The sequence below is a fragment of the Helianthus annuus genome, chromosome 12 (assembly GCF_002127325.2).
Source record: "Helianthus annuus cultivar XRQ/B chromosome 12, HanXRQr2.0-SUNRISE, whole genome shotgun sequence".
Classification (NCBI taxonomy): domain Eukaryota; kingdom Viridiplantae; phylum Streptophyta; class Magnoliopsida; order Asterales; family Asteraceae; genus Helianthus; species Helianthus annuus.
Window position 1 is genome coordinate 2,725,898 of NC_035444.2, and position 22,194 is coordinate 2,748,091.

A 22,194-nucleotide genomic window follows, 5' to 3' on the forward strand; every position below is an offset into this window, starting at 1 on the left:
CCCTGACTTTAAGGAGTGGCTGGCTAAGAAAGGTAACGATTTTTTCATGATACTTGAGTCCTTTAATTTAAATGTTCCTGCTAATTCTTGGTGGTTTGATTCTGGTTCTATGGTTCATGTAACAAATTCACTTCAGGGATTCCTTACAATCCGGAAGCTGGGAAGAAACCAAAGAACACTTAAAGTTGGGGATGATCGGGAATTAGAAGTGAAGGCCATAGGAACATTACAATTATTTTTGAAAACTGGTTTATGTATTAAACTTTATGATACCTTATATGTTCCTGAGGTAACTCGGAACCTTGTATCAGGACCAAAGTTAGACATGGACGGTTTTGTCGTTTCTCATGGTCATCGCAAACTCTCTATTCTCTATGATTCCGTTGTTTATGGTACTGGCATTCTGGATGGTGGTCTCTATAGATTAGAACTAGATGATAATTTTTCCAAATCTTTGTTGTCATATAATATTAATGAATCACTCACAAAGATGGAAAAGAAACAAATTCGAGACTTAGAGACTTCATCTATGTTGTGGCATCAACGTTTAGGCCACATCTCAAGAGAACGATTAAATCGTCTCGTAAAGGATGAAGTCTTACCTCCTCTCGATTTCACTGATTTTGGAACATGTGTCAAATGTCTTAAAGGCAAAATGACATCAGCGAATAAGAAAGGTGCCACTAGGAGCTCTAATTTATTAGAACTCATTCACACTGACATTAGTGGTCCCTATCAAATCGCTGGCATCACAGGACATACTTCATTTATCACTTTCATTGATGATTATTCTCGTTACATGTACTTGTATCTTATAAAGGAAAAGTCTGAATCTCTTACAACTTTTAAAGATTATAAAGCTGAAGTTGAAAAGCAATTAGATCGTCAGATTAAAGTTGTGAGATCAGACAGAGGTGGTGAATATTATGGAAGACATACTGATGTGGGTCAAGCTCCTGGTCCATTTTATGAGTTTTGTAAGGGCCAGGGGATTGTGAACCAATACACCATGCCTGGTACACCTCAGCAGAATGGTGTCGCTGAACGAAGAAATCGTACCCTTATGAACATGGTGCGCAGTATGTTAGCCAACACTAATTTACCATTATTCCTCTGGACTGAAGCGTTAAAAGCAGCTGTTCATATACTCAATAGAGTTCCTTCTAAGTCTGTCCCTAAAACTCCTTATGAACTTTGGACAGGAAGGAAACCGAGTCTTAAATATATGAAAGTATGGGGCTGCATTGCTGAAGCAAAATTATATAATCCTTTCCTAAGGAAACTTGACCCTAAAACAGTTACCTGCTTCTTTATCGGGTATCCCGATCATTCAAAGGGTTATCGTTTCTATTGTCCTTCCCATGTCACCCGTATTGTTGAAACCAAGCGTGCTGCGTTCCTGGAGGATTTCAAGGTCAGTGGGAGCAGTACCAACCCTTATGAAGAATTGCAAGAAGTACAAGACGCGGGGGGGAGAGACTCGTCGCTTACCATTACTCCGTTTACTCCTCTTGTACCACATGCAACTGCACCTGAAGCCACTGCACAAACTCCAACTCCACAACCAGAACCCATTATACCTCATAACGAAGGCACATCAAACGCTCAAAACCAAGACAACGCTCAACCCGAAAATCAGCTCAGGAGGTCATCTAGGCAAAAACGGCCTACTAATTGGGATGATTATATTACCTACCTGACTGAAATGGATGCTGGAAAGCTAAATGATCCTATCTCTTATAATGAAGCCATTAGCAGTGATCAATCTTCTGAATGGAACAAAGCAATGATTGATGAGCTTGAATCCATGAAGAAAAATGACGTTTGGGATTTGGTAGAATTACCCAACGGTGTCAAACCTGTAGGTTGTAAATGGGTGTTCAAAACAAAACTAGATCCGAATGGGAACGTTGAACGCTATAAAGCGAGATTGGTTGCAAAGGGCTACACTCAGAAAGAGGGAATTGATTATCAAGAGACGTTTTCACCTGTCTCTCGTAAAGATTCATTAAGGATCGTTATGGCCCTAGTAGCTCATTTTGATTTAGAGCTGCATCAGATGGACGTCAAAACTGCTTTCCTTAACGGAGACTTAGACGAAGATGTTTACATGAAACAACCTGAAGGCTTTAAACCTGAAGGTCAGGAGCATCTAGTCTGTAAGTTGAAGAAATCCATTTATGGGTTAAAACAAGCATCACGTCAATGGTATCTCAAGTTTGATGAAGTCATGAAGAGGCAAGGTTTTATGAAGAATCAAGTGGATCAATGCACCTACCTCAAGATGAGTGGGAGTAACTTTACTATACTTGTCCTTTACGTAGATGACATTCTATTGGCAAGTAATAGTTTAGACATGTTGCATGAGTCGAAGCGGTTACTCTCGCATAACTTCGACATGAAGGATCTCGGAGATGCTTCTTACGTCATTGGCATCGAAATTCACCGAGATAGACACAAAGGGATCTTAGGATTGTCTCAAAAGACTTACATAGATCGTGTCCTTACACGTTACAACATGCAACAGTGCAAACCCTCCGTCGCTCCAGTAGTTAAGGGAGATGTTTTCGGTTCATTCCAGTGTCCGACAACAGAGGTTGAAAAGGAGCAAATGAGCCAGATACCTTACGCGTCATTAGTCGGGAGCCTGATGTATGCTCAAGTCTGTACTCGCCCAGATATCGCTTATATTGCTGGAATGCTAGGCCGTTATCAGACTAATCCTGGCCTAGATCACTGGAAAGCAGCTAAGAAGGTCCTCAGATATCTGCAAGGGACGAAAGACTATAAACTGACTTATAGAAGAAGTGATCACTTAGAAGTGGTAGGTTATTCTGATTCTGACTTTGCCAAATGCAAAGATGACAAGAAATCCACTTCGGGCTACATCTTTATGTTAGCAGGCGGACCTATCTCATGGAAGAGTCATAAACAACAGTTAACTACAACTTCCACAATGATGGCAGAATACATTGCTGTTTACAACGCAACCTGTCATGGAATGTTGCTTAGAAATCTGATCACTGGACTCAAAATCGTTAATTCCATTTCTAGACCATTGAAGCTTTACTGTGATAATTCAGCTGCCGTTAGTTTCTCGAACAGTAACAGTTCGACTGGAGCTGGTTTATATCTCGATACAAAATACTTGTTCGTACGTGAACGAGTTGAGGAAAATAATCTTTGTATTGAGTATATTAGTACTAAAGATATGCTAGCGGATCCGATGACTAAAGGTCTCCCACCTAAAGTTTTCGAAGAACATGTATCGAATATGGGACTTACTAAAGACCTTGTTTAATGGCATATTGTACTAGCTTATGTTTTAATTAATAAAATTTCCTCAGTTTGATTTTGTATGTCTCTAACATATGTTCTGCCGGTGTAATGACATATAGACAAATATAAATACAAATCAGACGCTAAAGGGCTTATACATATTTTGATCGTAACTATTAGGTTTTAAATTGAGGCTATAGTATGACTAATGGGGGTCCTGAGTCGAATGATGATTCAACGGCTGTATTTCTCTGCTATAGTTCTTGGTTTAAAGCTAAAATGAGTGTTAACTCCTGGCCAGGCTTACCTAATACTCATGATAAATGATTACTTGGCTAAGTGGGAGAATGTGAGATTAAATATATAAATGTAATATTTAATCTTGTAGCCTATATAATCATTTATATTATATTAGATCAAAATATATTTATTAACCTATTAATAATTAGTTGGTAATTGTTGATGGACCATATTACCCTTATTAACTAATTGGGTTTCCTCTTGGGTGTATAAATAAGGGGCTTATTAGAGAGTTAAAGGGTTACACACATTACACAATCACAACCCTCATAACATCAAAGAATTCGGCTCTCTCCCCATAACCGATTCTCACCCTAGTTTCGGTTTCATCACCATCATAACTTACACCCTAAGGAGGAACCAGATCATCCTAACAATCATGACTAACTCGATGGCTGCATCCCTGACTGGATTCTCTGCTGGGTTATCTGCTGTAACAGGTATTATTCATGTTTTCCATTATGTTTAAACATAACTGATCCAACAGTATTAACAGGCTTACACCCTAAATAACCAAACTCATTCAGAAGTTCCAAACAATACTTTCTTTGACTAAAGTAAACCTCATCTTTATTATATAACACTTCAATTCCTAGGAAATATTTTAAAATTCCTAGATCTTTAATTTTAAATGTATCATTTAAAACCTTTTTAATATTCTCAATCTCAACAACAGAATTCCCAGTTAAAACAATATCATCAACATATACAAGTAAGAACACAGTAACTCCCATTTTGTTCAAAATAAACAAGGAATGATCACACTTGCTTTGTAAAAAACCAAATTTTAATAAAACATTAGTTAATCTTTCATTCCATTTTCTAGGTGCCTGTTTAAGGCCATACAATGATTTGACAAGTTTACAAACTTTTGATTCATCTTTAGAATAATAACCCTGAGGTAACTTCATATAAACATCCTCAGTTATAGACCCATGCAAAAAAGCATTATCAACATCTAACTGATATAATGGCCATTCAAACTGTACAGCTAAGGCAACAACAGTTCTTATAGTAACCATTTTGACAACAGGAGAGAAAGTCTCTCCCAAATCAAGACCTTCTCTTTGATTAAAACCCTTAGCAACCAGCCTAGCTTTAAACCTTTCTACTTCACCACTTGACTTATATTTAACTCTATAGACCCATTTACAACCAATAGCCTTTCTGTCTTTTGGAAGATCAGCTAGTATCCAAGTGTTATTTCTGAACAAAGCTTCCATTTCTTTGTTCATTGCTTCTACCCACCTGGGATCACTAGCTGCCTCTTCATAACATGAAGGCTCAACAATCTTATTTAAGAAGCAGTGAAGGCCATATTATCAGATGACAAACAAGCATAAGTGACAACCTTATCTAAACTGTATTTTACTTTACTGTTTAACACAAAATTCTCAAACTTCTTAGGCACAACAACTTTCCTAGTAGACCTTCTAACTGAAGGACTTATTCCCTCAGATGGGTTAAACTCATCATGTGAGGTACTACTAGTGTCCTCTGCCCTACCAGATTCTTCACTACTACTACTTTCAACTCCTTCTGCAGAATGCTGCTGGTCAGCACTACTAGGAGTGGCAGATGTAGAGGGAATTGGTTGCTGATCTTCACCAGTAACCTCATGAGTTTGATTACTCCCCTCTTCATCATTGGGAACTAAAGGTTCAGTTGTTAAAGCCTCAACACTATCAAAAAAATTCAGATGGTCTAAATTTTCAGTTAAACAAACATCTTGACTGGTTAAACTATTTGACTTATAAGGAAAAACTGTTTCATAGAACTTAACATCTCTAGAATAAAACTCTTTTTTATTATCTAAACTCCACAGTTTGTAACCTTTTTTAACATTAGAATATCCAATCAATATACACTTTTCAGCATTATAAGACAATTTATCTGAATTATTTAAAATAGTGCTAAAGCACAAACAACCAAACACTCTAAGATGTGTAAGTGAGGGTTTAAAACCAAACATTAATTCATAGGGACTTTTACCTAACAGCACAGAAGATGGTAACCTGTTAATAAGATAGACAGCAGTTAACACACAATCAGACCAGAAGTTAAGTGGAACACCACTTTGAAACAGCAGAGATCTTGCCAAATTTTAAAGATGTCTATGTTTTCTTTCAACCACACTATTTTGTTGTGGTGTGTAAGAACAAGTTGTTTGATGAAAAATTCCTTTAGTTTTACAAAAAATTCCCATTTTATGATTAACAAACTCAGTCCCATTATCACTTCTGAAAACCTTAATTTTAGTTTTAAACTGAGTTAATACTAACTCATAAAAGCTTTCTATGTTATCAAACACTTCCATTTTATTTTTAAGTAAATAACACCAAACAGTACGAGAGAAATCATCCACAACTGTTAAGAAATATTTGAAACCATCTCTACTAGTGACCTTATATGGTCCCCAAACATCTAAATGAATAATATCACCTATATGTTTAGTTTTATATTCACTTAAAGGAAATGGGACTCTAACTTGTTTTGCCCTATGACAAACTTCACAAGAATTTTTCATAATATTAACAACACCCAGATCATCTTTTAAAATTGACAAGACTTGATCAGCAGGATGACCTAACCTACTATGCCACAAATTGCTATTATTTAAACTGTTAAAACAAAAATTTATTGAATTACCATTTTTGCTAACAAAGTATAGACCATTATCCTGTTTACCAGTCACCAGGATTTTCCCTGATTTCGAATCCTGAAGCACACAATTATTATCATTAAACGCCACAGTTATATTATTATCTTTAGACAATTTATAAACAGATAGTAGATTGACACTATATGTAGGAACAAAAAACACATCATTTAAAACAACATCTTCAGCCAGTCTTATACAACCAATTTTAGACACTTTAGCTTTTGTTCCATTAGGATGAGATACAGTTAGATCATATTCAGAAACATCAATACTATTAAACATATCATTATCTGTTTTAACCATATGTTGATTAGCACCAGAGTCACAAATCCAATTACAGTCAAAACCAAAGTTTATTAGACTGGAACAAGACATAAACATATTTGAAGAATTAAAGACACAATTAGACTCACCTCCCATATTAGAAGGTTGAGACTCAGAACTGGTTTTTTCACCTAGGAGACTCAACAATTTAGCAACCTGTTCTGGAGAAAAAGGAGACATAGATGGCATAGAAGACACATTGGATTTAGAATTTGAAAAATTTTTACCAGTTTGACTTCCAGGTTTCTTTTTGAACCCTGAAGGATAACCAACTAACTCAAAACACCTATCAACTGTATGTCCAATTTTATGACAATGTGTACATTTAAGATTAGGATTAGGACCTTTATATTCTTTTCTTTTTTGTTCAAAAGACTGGTTGGTTTTAGAAACAAATGACACATTTTGATTCTTTGAACTTCCACTAGAATTTCTATGTGACTCTTCTCTGGATACAACTGAAAAAGCAACTTTGACAGTAGGTAATGGCTCTCTAGTCAACAAATTAGTCCTTACAGGTTGATAGATATCATCTAAACCCATAAGAAACTGCATCAATTTTATTAACATTGAAAAATCATTATAATCTTTTGCAGCTTGGCAAGAACATGTGGGCAGCTGAACCACAGCATCAAACTGTTTCCACATGGTGTTTAGTCTATGATAATATTCAGAAACTGAACTCCCATTTTGAGTAATACAATTAATTTTTTTATATAAATCATAAACTATAGAGCCATCAACCTTGTCATAAGTTTCTTTTAGATCAATCCAGACTTCTGAGGCTAACTTAGAGAATACTTGCCCTAAGTATAACTCCTCAGAAACAGAATTTAACAACCAACTTAGCACAACAGAATTACATCTGTCCCACTGACTACTTAGAACATCATCATCAGAACTCTTTTTATATTTACCATCTATAAACCCAAACTTATTTTTGGCTTCAAGAGCCAATTTCATAGCACTAGACCACACCCTATAGTTTTCAGTTCCTTTTAGTTTTATACCAACAATAGTTAAAGAACTTGTATCACTAGGATGTAAAAACAATGGATCACCTATATCCAACTTGCTAATCAAAGTCTGAGAAGACCCAGCATTATCATCTTTACCAGTCATGATCAACAATCAATGAAAAAATAACCACAAACAACAAATATACCAACAACAAGACAAGAATACAACAAACCCTAAGGCGAAGCTGTATCAGTGTCCAGATTCCAGGTTCGTCACTTATAGTGCCTGGACAGGTCTTAATACAGGAGCCAAATAACTAAGCAGAGCAGGACAACAATAGAGAAAACCAAGTAAAACAATCAAGTGCCGGTCCTCACTACCCCGACTTCAACTAGAACAACAACAACAACAAAAAAGAGAAGAGAAGAATGATCTCACAGTGGGTGCAAGCAATCCAAAAAACCACCAGATCTGAACAGATCTGAGGTTTTAACACAATATAAAGAATAACACAACTGGTCAGTTTGCCCTAAACCTTCAAGGGTTTAGAGACCAACACAGTTCTTCAACAAGAAGCAAGAAACCCTAGCTAGGGTTTGAATATCCACAACCTCCCAAGATCCAGAAGATCAAACAATCACAGACACAGATCTGCAACTTGAAGCAGACCTACACAAAACAACAATCAAATCAGACTAACACAGCGGAAATAAGACCGGATCAAGAGCTCAAAAGCTCTGATACCATGTAAAATTTTATGAAACAAATAACAACACAATCAACCACAAGAAATAGCGACAAAAACGGTGACAAAATCTTATTAACCCAAACCAAAAAGATTTCCCCCCAAAATACCCAGAAGATCTTACAATAGTAAGATCTGATACAAAGTACAGAATACAGAAATACAGATGATGATCATCCACTGATGATCATCAACAACAACAGTACAACAACCAACAAGAACAATCTCTCAGATACAGATGAGAGATTGTTTATACAAATCTTCGTAGAAGACTGAAACCCTAGCAGAACAAGATGAAATGGTTACAAGTACAATAATGATCAGCAGATCTCCTTTTATATCTTGAAACTTCACAATTTCCACTTTAACCCTTCAAGTATGCTCCGGAAAGATAAACAGCCCTCAAAGTTACAATTAGAACCCTGAAGATATTTGTTACAGTAACAACCAGGCTAACAAACAAGATAGCCCAATAATAACCAACTAACAAACATAACCACAAGCCCATTTATAAGACCAGATAACACATGAGCCCAATACAACAACATACATAAGCCCAATGAATGAAGAACAATAAGTAACAACTTTTAACAGTAAACTTGCAAAAATCATTAATTTGTATTCTTCCCCTTTAATAACTAACTAAATTAAATTTGTAACTCCTTTTCAAAATATATACTTTTTCCAAATTAAAAAAAAAAAAAACAAGTTAATTTAAAGCGTAAAATAAATTACTAGTTGTGTAGGATATATTTTCGAGGTGTGTAGGATAGATTTCGACTGTGTAGGATAAAATTTTATAGTGTGTAGGGTATATGTAGGAAAATTTTAATATTTGTAGGTTTTGTAGATTATATGTTGGATAATTAATGATTAATTGACTAATTAATTAGAGAGTTAATAATTAATTATATGAGTTAAAAATGAAATAGTATTTTACTAATATGCACTTTCTTCTTTTTCTTCTCACACTAAATTTATTCTCAAATGAACCTTCCCCTATACAAATATAATGTAAAAACTCATGATATCGTTTTTAATATGTGCAACAATAATTAATGTTTATAAAAATATTTGGGTATTCGTAACAAACTAAAACAATAATGGCTTAAGCATGCTAATTTGAACAAACGTATGGCTAATAGTCAAGAGTTGCATCTATATTCGTTTGTAGACATGATTCAATCAATGTATGACTCTATCAATGAAATATCAGTCTCTTTCTCGCTACATCTCTTTCTCTTATTGTTTGCTATTAATGGAAATCAATTTTTTTTGCGTAAGTGGTCATATTCGAGTGAAAGAGAATGGTGTATACTCATTTTTTGTGGACTAAGCTTGATGATTTACAACATAAAATGAAGATGAACATTTACAACAATCTTGATGATTTTCTTGAGATTTACCAACAAATGTAAATTGTAAACACCAAGGTAGATATGATGATATGCTTTTGGGCTATAACAAGAACAAATCGATAAGAAACTTTCCTTAAAACCACACCGAAAACCACGCATTGACAAATTTTACAAGTAAACTAGGAAAACGATACACATTATAAGAACCTCAACAAGAACTTTATATATAAGTTCACCTCATAAATTAAAAACCATATTCAATCTCGATCTCGTACCAGGTTACTTTGACGAGTAAAGGTGTTGCGCATGAAAATCATACTTGCTTTACGCTGCAGTTCAAACTCAAAGTGTTAGTTTACAAGTTACAACCACTATAAAATAGAATATCATTAAATGGCATTCGTCTTCTTGAGATCTAGAGAGTAAATTATGACAAATATGAATGAACTTACTTCATTACTTGAAGAAGGAATGTGATTTTCAAGGAATCATGGATTACTTAAATAAACACGCCAGTTGTCAATAAATGGCAAGTCATCTGGATTCACACTCGGGACATCGTAATCTTGAAGCATGTTGATTATCTCCTTAGTCGCACCAAAAAGTCGGACTGCAGGCTTCGACACATGCCTCCCTTTTCTCTATCACACTAGTGTGGCATTTCATTGCTATGACTTGGGGTAAGTTGGTGAGACATGCAGCCATTATGTCAGCGATCCTTGATGATAATTCATCAAATAATCTCTCGTGGCTTTCCTTGTCATTAATGATTGTTTCAGTAATACGATACATTGAGTTCGCACAACAAGACGTGAATTTAGAATCATCATCTGTACTTCCCACCCCTTCGTTGATCTTGTTTTTAGACTTTTCCAAGAACAATTGGACGATCTGCAGTGTTGGATCCACTTGGGAAGCAACTATATTCACTTGAGAAACAATATTATCCAATTCGTCTCCTAACCATTTGCGACAGACATCAACTTCTTGCCATAACGTTTCAGACGCCTTTTGACTGATTACATTGGCTTCAACAGCATTGAGGTTTTCTTCCACAAGTGTCATGTATTCAAAACCTTCCTGCCATGATCCAGTAGTTGCTCACATAGTGTTGTAGCCTCTCAATGGTTAATGATTATCTAGCTGATTGTTGAAGGTCTTCAAAAAAATGGAGATGCGGGGTATCGATCCCCGTACCTCTCGCATGCTAAGCGAGCGCTCTACCATCTGAGCTACATCCCCTTTTGGTTTATCTACATAACTTTATCACATTACTACAATATTTCTATAAGTATACGATTCATTAAAATTGAATGGCCCATTTTATCGTTCACCATTGTGATCTTATAATTTTTTTTAGATTACCATGTCATCATCCATCATCCACAATCAACCGAAATTTCAAAAATAATGTATACTTTAGGATCATAGAATACACAAACATAAACAACATTTTAAATTTTTAATCCAACTCAAACTTAAAGCAATGCTTTTCGAAACGGCCGGTTATGGTGCGAGGCGGCTGACCGAAGCAGAGGTTGATGAGATCATAGACAGCTTCTTTCTTTTGTTCATTTTCTCTTTGCTTTCTCATACAAGTCTTTCCGAATGGTAAGAGGAAAAAGATAGTGGTTGGTTATTCACAAAAAAACATGGGCCTTTATCAGATTAAAAAAAAAGAAAAGAAAACATGGGCCTTTGCCCTTTAGACAAAACAAGCTCTTGAAGCCCAGTTTTTTTTTTCAAGTTTTTTCCTTTCGGACAAGATCTTCTATTTTTTCTTAAAAAAAAAAATTTCTATTTATCTTATATATTATTTATTTATTCAACTAACTATAATGTAATCTGCTTTAAGATATCGGTTCAACTAGCGGACAAGTATGACTACGGTTTGATCACCAATCTGGTTTTAAAAATATTGGCTAAAAGATTAAAACAACTTTAAATAGTCGTGTAAAGTGTAAACTACATGACTGTTTAATGAACCGCTCGACGAGAAGTTTGTTTCTTTTATCAACAAACGATGGTGAATAAAATATGTGTGTTCATTTAGTTAAACAAACGAACGGGAAAATGTGTCTCGTTCGTTCATTTGTGGTCGTGAGCGTAGATGAACGTTTACTTTAGTATGGTTTTATTAGTTTTTAGGCCCGACAAATTGGTGTTCACGTTTACTGTAATTGGTGTTCACTTAGTTATGTTCATATGTTTATTTAGGTAAACAAACGAACAGGAAAATGTGTCCCGTTTGTATTTGATTAAGTATGAGAAGCGCTCGTTCATACTTTTAGTGAACAAACATAAGCGAACATAAACACAAACACAAACAAGAAAACCTCATTCGTGATTAATGTTTGATTGTTTGTGCCATTAAAATTAAACAAACAAACATGAACATAGTCTGTTTGTGCTCATTTGCTTCATTTATCGGCCTAGCTTCAGAGTCCCCCATTCTCCTTCTTTTAGCCTTACCGCGTCTTCGTTTAAATATATACGGCAATATTGTTTTGTCAAGATATGACTCATATGGTAAATATACCTTTTTAGGTGGTATCCCAACTATAGCTTAATCGTAGGCTCAAAGGATTGAAGAACACAATTGGTGCAATATTGTTATCAGCCATGTGGTATATTTGGAAGGCGAGAAACAAGAAAGGATTCAATAACAATTTCATACAAGTCTCAAGAACGGTGGAAGAAATAAAAAAGAACACATTTTTTATGAAGGCAAGATACAAGTTTCAAAACTTGAATTAGGAGCGTTGGTGTGATTTTAATATGAGACGTAATTGTTTGAGTTCGTATCATTTGTTTTGTTTTATTTTACTTTTGTTTTGTATTTGTTAGGTTTTACAGCCTTATTGGTCCGTTTCTGTATATCATAAAGTTTCCTTCCTTAAAAAAGTTAACTCTTTGTATGTTACCAATATTTATATAGGAATGGAATCAAATACAAACACTTATGTTTGTAAGAACCGTAAGAACCAACACATAATTGACAAGTGTCCCTTAATAAAAAAATTAGTTTAGGGATAATTTAGACCTTTTCACCATATTTATTTATATCTAATTAAAAATAATTATTAAAACATCTATAAATCCATGCAAGTTTAATTCAAATCAAAGTTTGAATTTTTTAACATATCCATGATCTAGTAACTCTCCATGATCGAACCAACCATTAGGGGTGGGTGGGGGTGGGTGACGATGGCGATGGTTGGTGGCAGTGGGTGGTGGGGGTGATAGTGGTCGTGGTGAGTGATGGTTGGTGGTCGTGGAGGGTGGTGGTGATGGTGATGGTGATAGAGAGTGACAAAATGAATGAAATGGAAAAAAAAACAAAGGAAGTGGATATAATGAAATTTAGGATGTATTAGGGGAGTGGGGGTGGTCCGTGATGGACCATCCATCACTCGTGAAACTATCACTAACACCGCCGCCACCTATTCCCATCACTCGTGAAACTTTAACGCGTTGATAATATCACGCATTGAAGTTTGTTGAATGTATGTGTATGACTTGTACATTGTGTATTAATACTTGTACATTGGAATCCCATCACTAGTGATGACCACCGCCACTAAAGAATGCTTGTGAATGATAGAATAGTGGTTGCTGACATGGCGGAACATGATTGGATGTTTGCGAGTGATGGAATTTCATCACTAGTGACCACCCCTACTTCCCTTACTTAATTTGAAAGCCATATTTCGACCCGGACGTTTTCGGGATGCCGCTAATAACCAACGAATGGCAAGTGCTTTTCCTTGTGTGGATCCTATTTCAATGGGAACTTGATGAGTCGATCCACCTACACGTCTTGCTTTTACTGCTATACCGGGATATTTATGGAATCTCCATGAATAGGATCAAACCTTATTCCATGGTATTTACATGAGGTTCTTCTTTCTTATTGTTAAGAAAGTCCCCGAGAGGGCTTAGTTGATCCATGATTTAGGTTTCATCTTTCGTTTCCTTTTCGTTTGTTTCAAAGGAATGAGATTACTTGTGTAGTGGGTGATTTCATTTCATCAACCAATAAAACACATTTTTTTTCATTTCTTCACAATTATCCATTTCATCATGTCTTTCATTCAGAATACCAAACATTATCTAAAAATCCCTCACCCTAACTATTTCCTTGATTTGATTCTGTATTGATTAACATTATAGGTTTTTTTATTTGAAATGAAATATTATAAACTCTCCCTTAAATTTTAAAATATGTTTTAGAAGCTACAATCTTAGAGAAGCTTAAGTTCAAATAGTATATCACAAGGCAAAAGTATCTTCAAGTTTTTATAAAAGATGTCCACCGGGTATGGTGGAGGTGACCTTAGTCAAACATTCTTACTCGGCCCGCATATCACGCCGCCACTCAATCACAACCCCCATGTGACACACATGGGCCACCACCCCATTTCTTACGATGGTTGGTTGCTAAGGACCATAAATACCATATAAGACAACCATAGGATGCTCAACTCACATTTCAAACATATTTAGGGACTAAACTATAACAATGGGGTGATTTGGATTACACTAATTATATGGTAGTACGAGTATCGTTTCTTACATCGTTCTAGCGTTTATGGAAGACCATGAATGATTAATTTTTCGATAACACGAAGGTTTGTCAAAAAAGAACTAAGAAAAAAAATCAACGTTCTATTTGGATTAGATGTAGGACAGTCTCTAATTCTCTATCTTGATTAGAATGAAATTTACGGTGTAAATTCAATATGATTCGTAATTTTCGTATGGCTGATGGTGATCTAGTTTCTTGCTATCTATTTGGATTAAACGTACGACAGTCTCTATCTTGGTTAGAATGAAATTCACGGTGTAAATTCAATATGATTCGTAATTTTCGTATGTCTGGTGGTGATCTAGTTTCTTGCCATGCTGGCCCGATGGGTTAATTACCGACTCACTTAAGTTGAAGCGGGTTGGGCTGGTTTAATTTAACAAGTGGGTTGGGTTAAATTAAGGATCAGAATAACTTGGTTCACAAGATTGGCGGGTTAAGTTGTAGATAATTATAAGTTGTTAAGTATGTAGTTTACTACTAATTATATATATATATGGAACCCATTAAGTGGGAGTTAACTTTGAAATCCATCTTGACCGTCGGATCATGCTGAGATTAAATCTCAGCCCTTTAAACTCCCAAAAATAACCACTCTAATGGAGGTTATTTGCAGTTTTCTGCAGGTGGTTTTGTTCCAGAAATTTAGGCCCATGATCTCCACTCCTCTTGCAAGTTTCCTCCAGAAATTTAGGCCCATGATCTTGTGCTATATAATGCACCTGCCTGTAACAAGTTCAAACATATTCGATCAAGCATTTCAGCAAAAAAAAATGAAGCAAAGCATAACTGAACTCGAACTAGGCGACCAAAAGTGTTCTACCAATGAAAATCAATCTCCCTTACCATCTTTATCGGCCACTACAGCAAAGGTTAGTAAAACCATTTGTTTACAAACCTGCTACTGTCACTATACATACACTAAACTTTTGTATTGATTTTGTTGTTTTAGGAGATCACCGTCAAGAATCCGTTCATAAAAAGTGGACCAGAATGTTATCAGGTTTTTATTTTTATTTGATACTCTTAATATAAACTTAGATATTTCTATCATCAACAATTTTGATTGATTTTTTATTTTAGGAAATGAAACTTACCATTCTGGATGATGAGCAGCAGAAAACGTTGTTTCATAATGGACCTGCATGTAATCAGGTTAATACCGTTAATATAAACTTATAACTCTTGATATGTTCATGATCATCAATTTTCATTGATTTCTTATTTCAGGAAATGGGACTTGCTAATTTGGATGATGAGCAGAAAACAATAAAAAAACATGGAGCAGCTTGTGATGAGGTATCTATTTCCAAACTATAAATTTCCAAATTTTTGTTGCTTTGATGGTTGTAAGATGTGTATTGAGTGTTTTTCAAAAAAAAAGTTGTTTTTTTTAAGTTTTAACCCAAAGGTTTTTATGTTTCTCATTTTAAACCTTTTGACATTTTTAGTTTTAACCTAAAGTTTTCCAACTTTTCAATTTAACCCCAAGACTTTCTTATTTTCCTATTATTACTATTATTATTTTATTATTATTATTATTAAAAAAATTTATTATTATTATTATTATTATTATTAAAAAAAATTTATTATTATTATTATTATTATTATTATTATTTATCATTATTACTTTTAACTATTTTTTTTATTATTATTTATTATTACTATTTTTATTATTATTTTTTATTATTATTACAATTTAGAATGGTATTGAGGGTGGCATTCATTAATTTAGAATCGTATTGAGGGTGGCATTCGTTAAGGGTGGCATTCATTAAGTGTTTTAACAAAACAGTCATTACAATATACCTTTTATTATAATTATTATTCCTATTATTACTATTATTATTTTTATTATTTTATTATTTTATTATTATTATTATTATTAAAAAAAATTATTATTATTATTATCATTTATCATTATTATTTTTAACTATTTTTTTATTATTATTTATTATTACTATTTTTATTATTATTTTTTATTATTATTACTATTTTTATTATTATTTTTTATTATTATTACAATTTATTATTATTATTATTATTATTATTTATTATTATTATTTATTATTTATTATTATTATTTATTATATATTATTATTATTATTATTATTATTTTGCCACCACTAATTCTTTTTTTATTATTTATTATTATTATTTTTATTATTTTTTTATTGTTATTATTAAAAAAATTGTTATTATTATTATTATTATTATTATTATTATTTAACTATTATTTTTTATTATTATTTATTATTATTATTTTTATTATTATTATTATTATTAAAATTTATTATTATTATTAATATTTATTATATATTATTATTATTATTATTATTTTTTTTATTATTTTGCCACGACTAATAAAATCCAATAGATCGATAGCGTATAATTGTCCTTCTATATTGACAGACCCAAAATATAAAAGCACCGGCCTTGCTGAATGTACAGACTCAAAAAGACTACCTGCTAAAATCGGGATCCACTGGCTTGAGTGGCAGTGGCAATAATTTAGGAGTAAGTGAATGGTTGGTCCCCCTCAAGTTGTGTAATATATTGGCAGCAAACCTGGAGGCATAGATGGCTGCACCAAGACATGGGGAGGTACCGGTGGCAGTGTGTGCTACTGCATCCTGGACTTCTGCCTCCCACGATGTCTACGCCAAGCAGCCTGTATAAAACAAGCTCCCCATGTCCTCCAATGTTGCGAGTAGTACCTGACAAGTTTAACATTCTCTTAGATTGTATATAAATATGATAAGTTAAGTAAAGAAAGATTACCGAAACGTATGCTGGAAGCGCTTGCTGTGTAGTCTCCTGAACTGGTAGGCTACAATCTTGAGGTCATTAGCTTTAAGTGAAAACGCTTCGACATCTGTAATCACTCTCACAGTTGTCGTTGAGAGGGGGAGAGTCGAAGACAGGTTTGGATCCAAAGCCCATGTGAGTAGCTCATCTCCACAAAAGTCACCTGCCTTGAGGTTACTAGAGTTAAAGAAGCCCCTTCTTCCACCATTTGTAGTCACAGTTAGCAAGTCTCCGCGCATTATAAACAGCATCTCATCTACCGGATCTCCCTCTCGCACTATGTAGCTATTCTCTGTGTAAAGACAAATTATTTGTGAGTAAAATACAAAAGTTCGGTTTTAAACACCTTAACTCATTTTTTACCCTACATATAACATTTTAAAAGTAAATATTGGAAATACTTTATTTTTAAAAGAAAATTGTTATTAATCAGGCTTGAATGTAAATTTTTTTTTTTAAGAAAACAACTCATAAATGTGGATGGTTTTTCAAAGTCACAAAATATGTGGAAGCTATTTTTCAGCAATTCAGTTTTTTTTTCACTCTTATGTTTATGATTATTCTTATTAGTTTTATATTATTATCATAAAACACTAACTATCATAATAATAATATTATTATTATTATTATTATTATTATTATTATTAGTAGTAGTAGTATTATTATTATTTAATTATTATTATTATTATTTATTATTATTATTTTTATTTTTTATTATTAGTATTGTTATTTATTATTATTATTAAAATATTAAAATTTATTATTATTATTATTATTTATTATTTTATTACATTTTTTTATTATTATTAATATTTATTATTATTATTTATTATCATGCAATTAAGGAGTGACATCAACATTTATGAGGTACTCACCTGCGAGTAACTGCCCTTCAAAGGACCAAATTGTCCAAAAGATCTCGAGTCTTCATCTACAGCAAATCAGTTTTTTTTCAATTTTATGTTACCCAAAAAATGGCATGTTCTTCATCTACAAAGCATTCTTATTTGCTTATCAAGTTCAAAGCATTCTTAAATATAGTCAGCCACTTTTGAATTTAAATTTAATCTAACTGAAAAAAAAAAACTGATTTGCTGAAATATGGCCATTTTTTAGGTAACATAAAACTGAAATATAGCCAGCCACTTTTGAACAACATTACAAATAAAAGCTAATTTATATTAAGTGTACACAAAGCTAATTTATATTAAATTATCTAATATAGAGGTAAACTATTAAATCAAACTTTTATTACTAATAGTTTTAACATCAAATTAATAATATCAACATAACATGATAAATGGTTAAACCTTTGCAGTTTTCTGACCTGATGGGTTGCTCCACATTTTGTGCCCATGATCTCCTACTTTTTAGAGCCCATGATCTCCACTCCAGGTCTAATAGATTTAAATCTAGATAACTTTTTAGATGATCTTTTGTTATTCTTGATTGATTGAGTTTGACTTATTTATTTAGGCTAATTTTAATTATGATGATTTAACCTTTTTCCCCCAACTCATTTACTACAGGTGGATGATATATTTTTAATAAAGAACATGAAGTATATAAGTATTTTTAATCCTTTAAAAAAATATAAGTATTTTTAATAGAGAAAATGAAGTATATAAGTAAAATATATTTTTATCCTAAACCGGAATATTGTTGAATGAATAGCTTAATAACTTGATAAACTAAATAAAGATGTGTTCTTATGACGGTTCTTAAATTTGAATAAATCGACACGAAGTTTTCCAGACATTAGATGTGGTTTAATTATATCGCACCTCTACAAATGTGGCACTATTACTCATGACTTTCTCGGTACGCCTTGTACTCAGGTGTTGTTGCCTATATTCATGTAAGGATAATATATAAAGGGCAATTGGGAAATTACACTAAACCTACAGGTGCAAAACATGATATAAAACTGAAAAAGAATACTCACAAAGTTTATGTTGAGAGAAGACATGAACATTCAAACCCTTGACCTTTGATGTCAGACCGGCCAAATTAAACCTGGCAAACACGAAAGTAACTTCATTAAACAATAGAGTGCTAAATCATGGTGTAAAGTAGAGAGAACACCCCTCAACGCAATCAAGGTTATGTTGAGCGAATAGACCTACCCTTTGACTTTTGAGGTCATCAAGATCAGGGCCGGCCCAGAGGGTGTGCAGAGTGTGCCACCGCTCTGGGCCCCCAAAATTTGGGGCCCAATACTTTTTTTTTCATTCGGTTTACGCTTAATAGCGCTTTGAGTCCGCATATATTCACCCTATTTTGACCGACCCATATCTTGCCCCTTATTCAAAATTCATGTATTCACCATTGGTTCAAGCTTAATTTGCATGTAGAGAGAAGTGTAAGGGAAACATGAGAAAAAATAACAATCTTTTGTTTTTTGTTTATATCTTTTGATGGTATCGTTTGATTTATAAAAAAAATAGGCCCTTACAGATAAATAACATGATCTAGGGCCCGAAAAAAATTTTAAGTTTTTTTTTATGTACATATTTTAAAAAATTTGTATGTTTTTAAATGAAAAATCTTAAAGGGCCTATATTTATGAACCAAAAACGTTAAAGCTCAACTGTTTTTACCAATCAAATTCAAAAGACCAACTGTTTTAGTGTGTAATGGATTAACGACTTGGGCAAAATCAATAAACAAACATAATGGATTAATGAATAGGTCCCAAAATTTTTATCACGCACAGGGCCAAAAATTCTTTCGTAATTTTTGAAGACGGCCCTGATCAAGATTATCAGTAAACTTTTAACATCAACACAAAGTCTTTAAATTGTGAAAATTAAATTTAACTCAAAAAGCAACCTGCTTTCCTTTGAGAAAACAAAATACCCTTTGACTTTTGAGGTCAAATGCATCACATTTTGACATTACCAGAGATCAAGATCCTTTAAATCAAGAAAATACAAGACTTTATAACTTTTAGCAGCACAGATAAACAATTAATTTGAATAAGAATTAACCATCTAACTCTACAGATTATCAAGAAGTACATGAACCCAAAACTTATATCATATTAGTATCATTTTAATATACATGTTTATAGACCATGTCCCAAATCATACTATTTCACGATGCATATATACACAGACAGAATATATACACATACATATATTACAAATTCTCAAAAAATCAACAAACAAAAACTTTCAAGGGTTAGCATGGTGATAGGCGTTTGATTAGATATTAGGGTATTGAGAAAACAAAAGATCTTCCAAGTAACTTAACAACAAGAATTACCTCAACTTGATGTTGCAATGATTGGATTATTTCATCAAGAACACCACCATGTTTTACCGGTGAACTTGTCGGAAGGAATTAAAGTCGCCGCGTATGTGCTCCGATCTCCGATCTCTCCCGTTCTCCGATCTCTCTCTCTCTCTCTCTCTCTCTCTCTCTCTCTCTCTCTCTGGACAGGGCAGCGTATGTGCGGCGAGTTAAGATGAAGACGGAGCTTGGGGTTGTGTGGCGACATGCGAGCAAGCACGGGACGCCGGTAGCCGGCCGTAACCGGTACCGGTCGCCGATGATCGGACAGAGAAACCAGAGGGCTGAAAGATGATGTCGGCTGCTGAATGTGTCTCTATGGTTTTAGGGTTTTTATTATAACACACTCACTTATATATTTAGGTTGAATAAATGGGTTGGGCCAAGTGTAAATCAAACTCATTTTGTTAGGTTAGAGATTATGAGCCCAATTATTATTATTTCTATTTCCATTTTTTATGTGCCAACAAAACGAGTTGGGTAAAATCAAATATATTAGAATTTAGTAAAGTACATGTCGGGTAAAACCGGGGTTAAGTACATGTCGGGTAAAACCGAGTCCAACAAAACGAGTTGGGTAAAATCAAATATATTAGAATTTAGTAAGGTTATAGAGACCTATTAATAATATCCTATAATTTTGAAGGCCTACTTATAAAATAAAATTACACAAACATGTGACATTGACTGAGAATTTTGATATACATTATAGGGATATTGGATTTAAATAATCTTAACTTTCACCAATTGACCAATAACAATGATTTTTACCGTACCACTCCCGACTTTCAACTTACCCAATAATAAATTGACCTTAATTTGAATTATGTATAGCATCCCAAAGGCACAATAAATATAATATTCTTAAAGGGATTAAATTATGTTTTTATAATAAAATAATATGTTAACCTTATTTTGAATTCGTATAAGTTATAAATTTTCAAATCAATATCTTCAACTACTACAATTATAACAACACATTCAATTTTTGTTTTTTGTCATATAACATTAAAGTTGTAGGTCTAATTGATAATGGATGTGCATTCCATTGTTGACTATTTTTCATCTCTCACACAATACGGAGTTTGGTATACCGTTACATTCGTTTGGGTCGACTTTGTTTTGTCTATCGCTGGTGAAAACAAATTATTGGTTATCTTTCTCGATCAAGCCGTAAGTGTCATTTTTCTTTCTTTTTAAATAAAAATTTATTTCTTACTTAAATCACTAAAAATCTCTTCATCTTTCAGAGACAAAAAGTAGCCACATTCATCCCAGCATCTTTAATTCACTTTTACGATGACATGAATTTGGTTGGCAACATGTTTGTATTAAGCCGTTTCCAAATTGAAAACTTCGAATACAAAGAGTGGCCAAAACATGAAAGGCACATCTTGGTTTTTGGTGACTTCAAGATCGTAATTAGTGAATATACTAAACTTATTAAAATGACACCATTTCATGTTTTGCCACTCTGTCATTTTTATTTTATATTGTTGTGTGGTTGTACACTGTTCACGTTCGTTTTCCTTTTATAAGTTAAAAATGGTGCTTTTGTTTATAATGTTGTTTAGATTTGTGTCCACTTAATGTGGGTGTTTGAGATTGCTTATTTTGAGCTCCTTTTAAGTTTTTGACCTCTTAAAAGTTAATAGGTCATTTTTATAGTTTTTGGATAATGTGTTTTGAGAACGAGGTTTAGTGGTTTGCAAAGAAGAAAAGAAAAAGTTAGATGGTTGCAACCTTTTCAAAAAAGGATATGGAAAAGAAGAAAAGGAAAAGCGTTGCTGAACACCCTCAATATACATTATCTTTGTTTGTTACACTGTTAGCGTAAGCCGTCCAACGGACGGGTATTAAACTAGTTATGTTTGAA

At 33.5% G+C, this 22,194-nt stretch overlaps 2 long non-coding RNA genes and 1 other non-coding gene across 4 annotated transcripts; all 3 read right to left on the minus strand.

The window, feature by feature from the left end:
- Nucleotides 1–10,797: 10,797 nt before the first annotated feature.
- Nucleotides 10,798–10,870, minus strand: TRNAA-AGC. The gene has a single exon. It is a non-coding gene; the product is annotated as a tRNA-Ala (tRNA).
- A 3,833-nt stretch (nucleotides 10,871–14,703) lies between these two features.
- Nucleotides 14,704–16,767, minus strand: LOC118484754. The gene is made up of 3 exons (XR_004874348.1): nucleotides 16,683–16,767; nucleotides 15,314–15,357; nucleotides 14,704–14,942 (listed from the first exon to the last, which is right to left on the minus strand). It is a non-coding gene; the product is annotated as an uncharacterized LOC118484754 (long non-coding RNA).
- Nucleotides 16,768–16,820: 53 nt separating this feature from the next.
- LOC110893796 lies at nucleotides 16,821–21,602 on the minus strand. Of its 2 annotated transcripts, none has more exons than XR_004874349.1 (5): nucleotides 20,292–21,602; nucleotides 18,809–19,040; nucleotides 17,900–17,955; nucleotides 16,998–17,316; nucleotides 16,821–16,933 (listed from the first exon to the last, which is right to left on the minus strand). It is a non-coding gene; the product is annotated as an uncharacterized LOC110893796 (long non-coding RNA). The 2 variants fall into 2 exon arrangements; XR_002565961.2 differs by having other exon boundaries at nucleotides 18,970–19,040; nucleotides 20,292–21,596.
- Nucleotides 21,603–22,194: the final 592 nt, after the last annotated feature.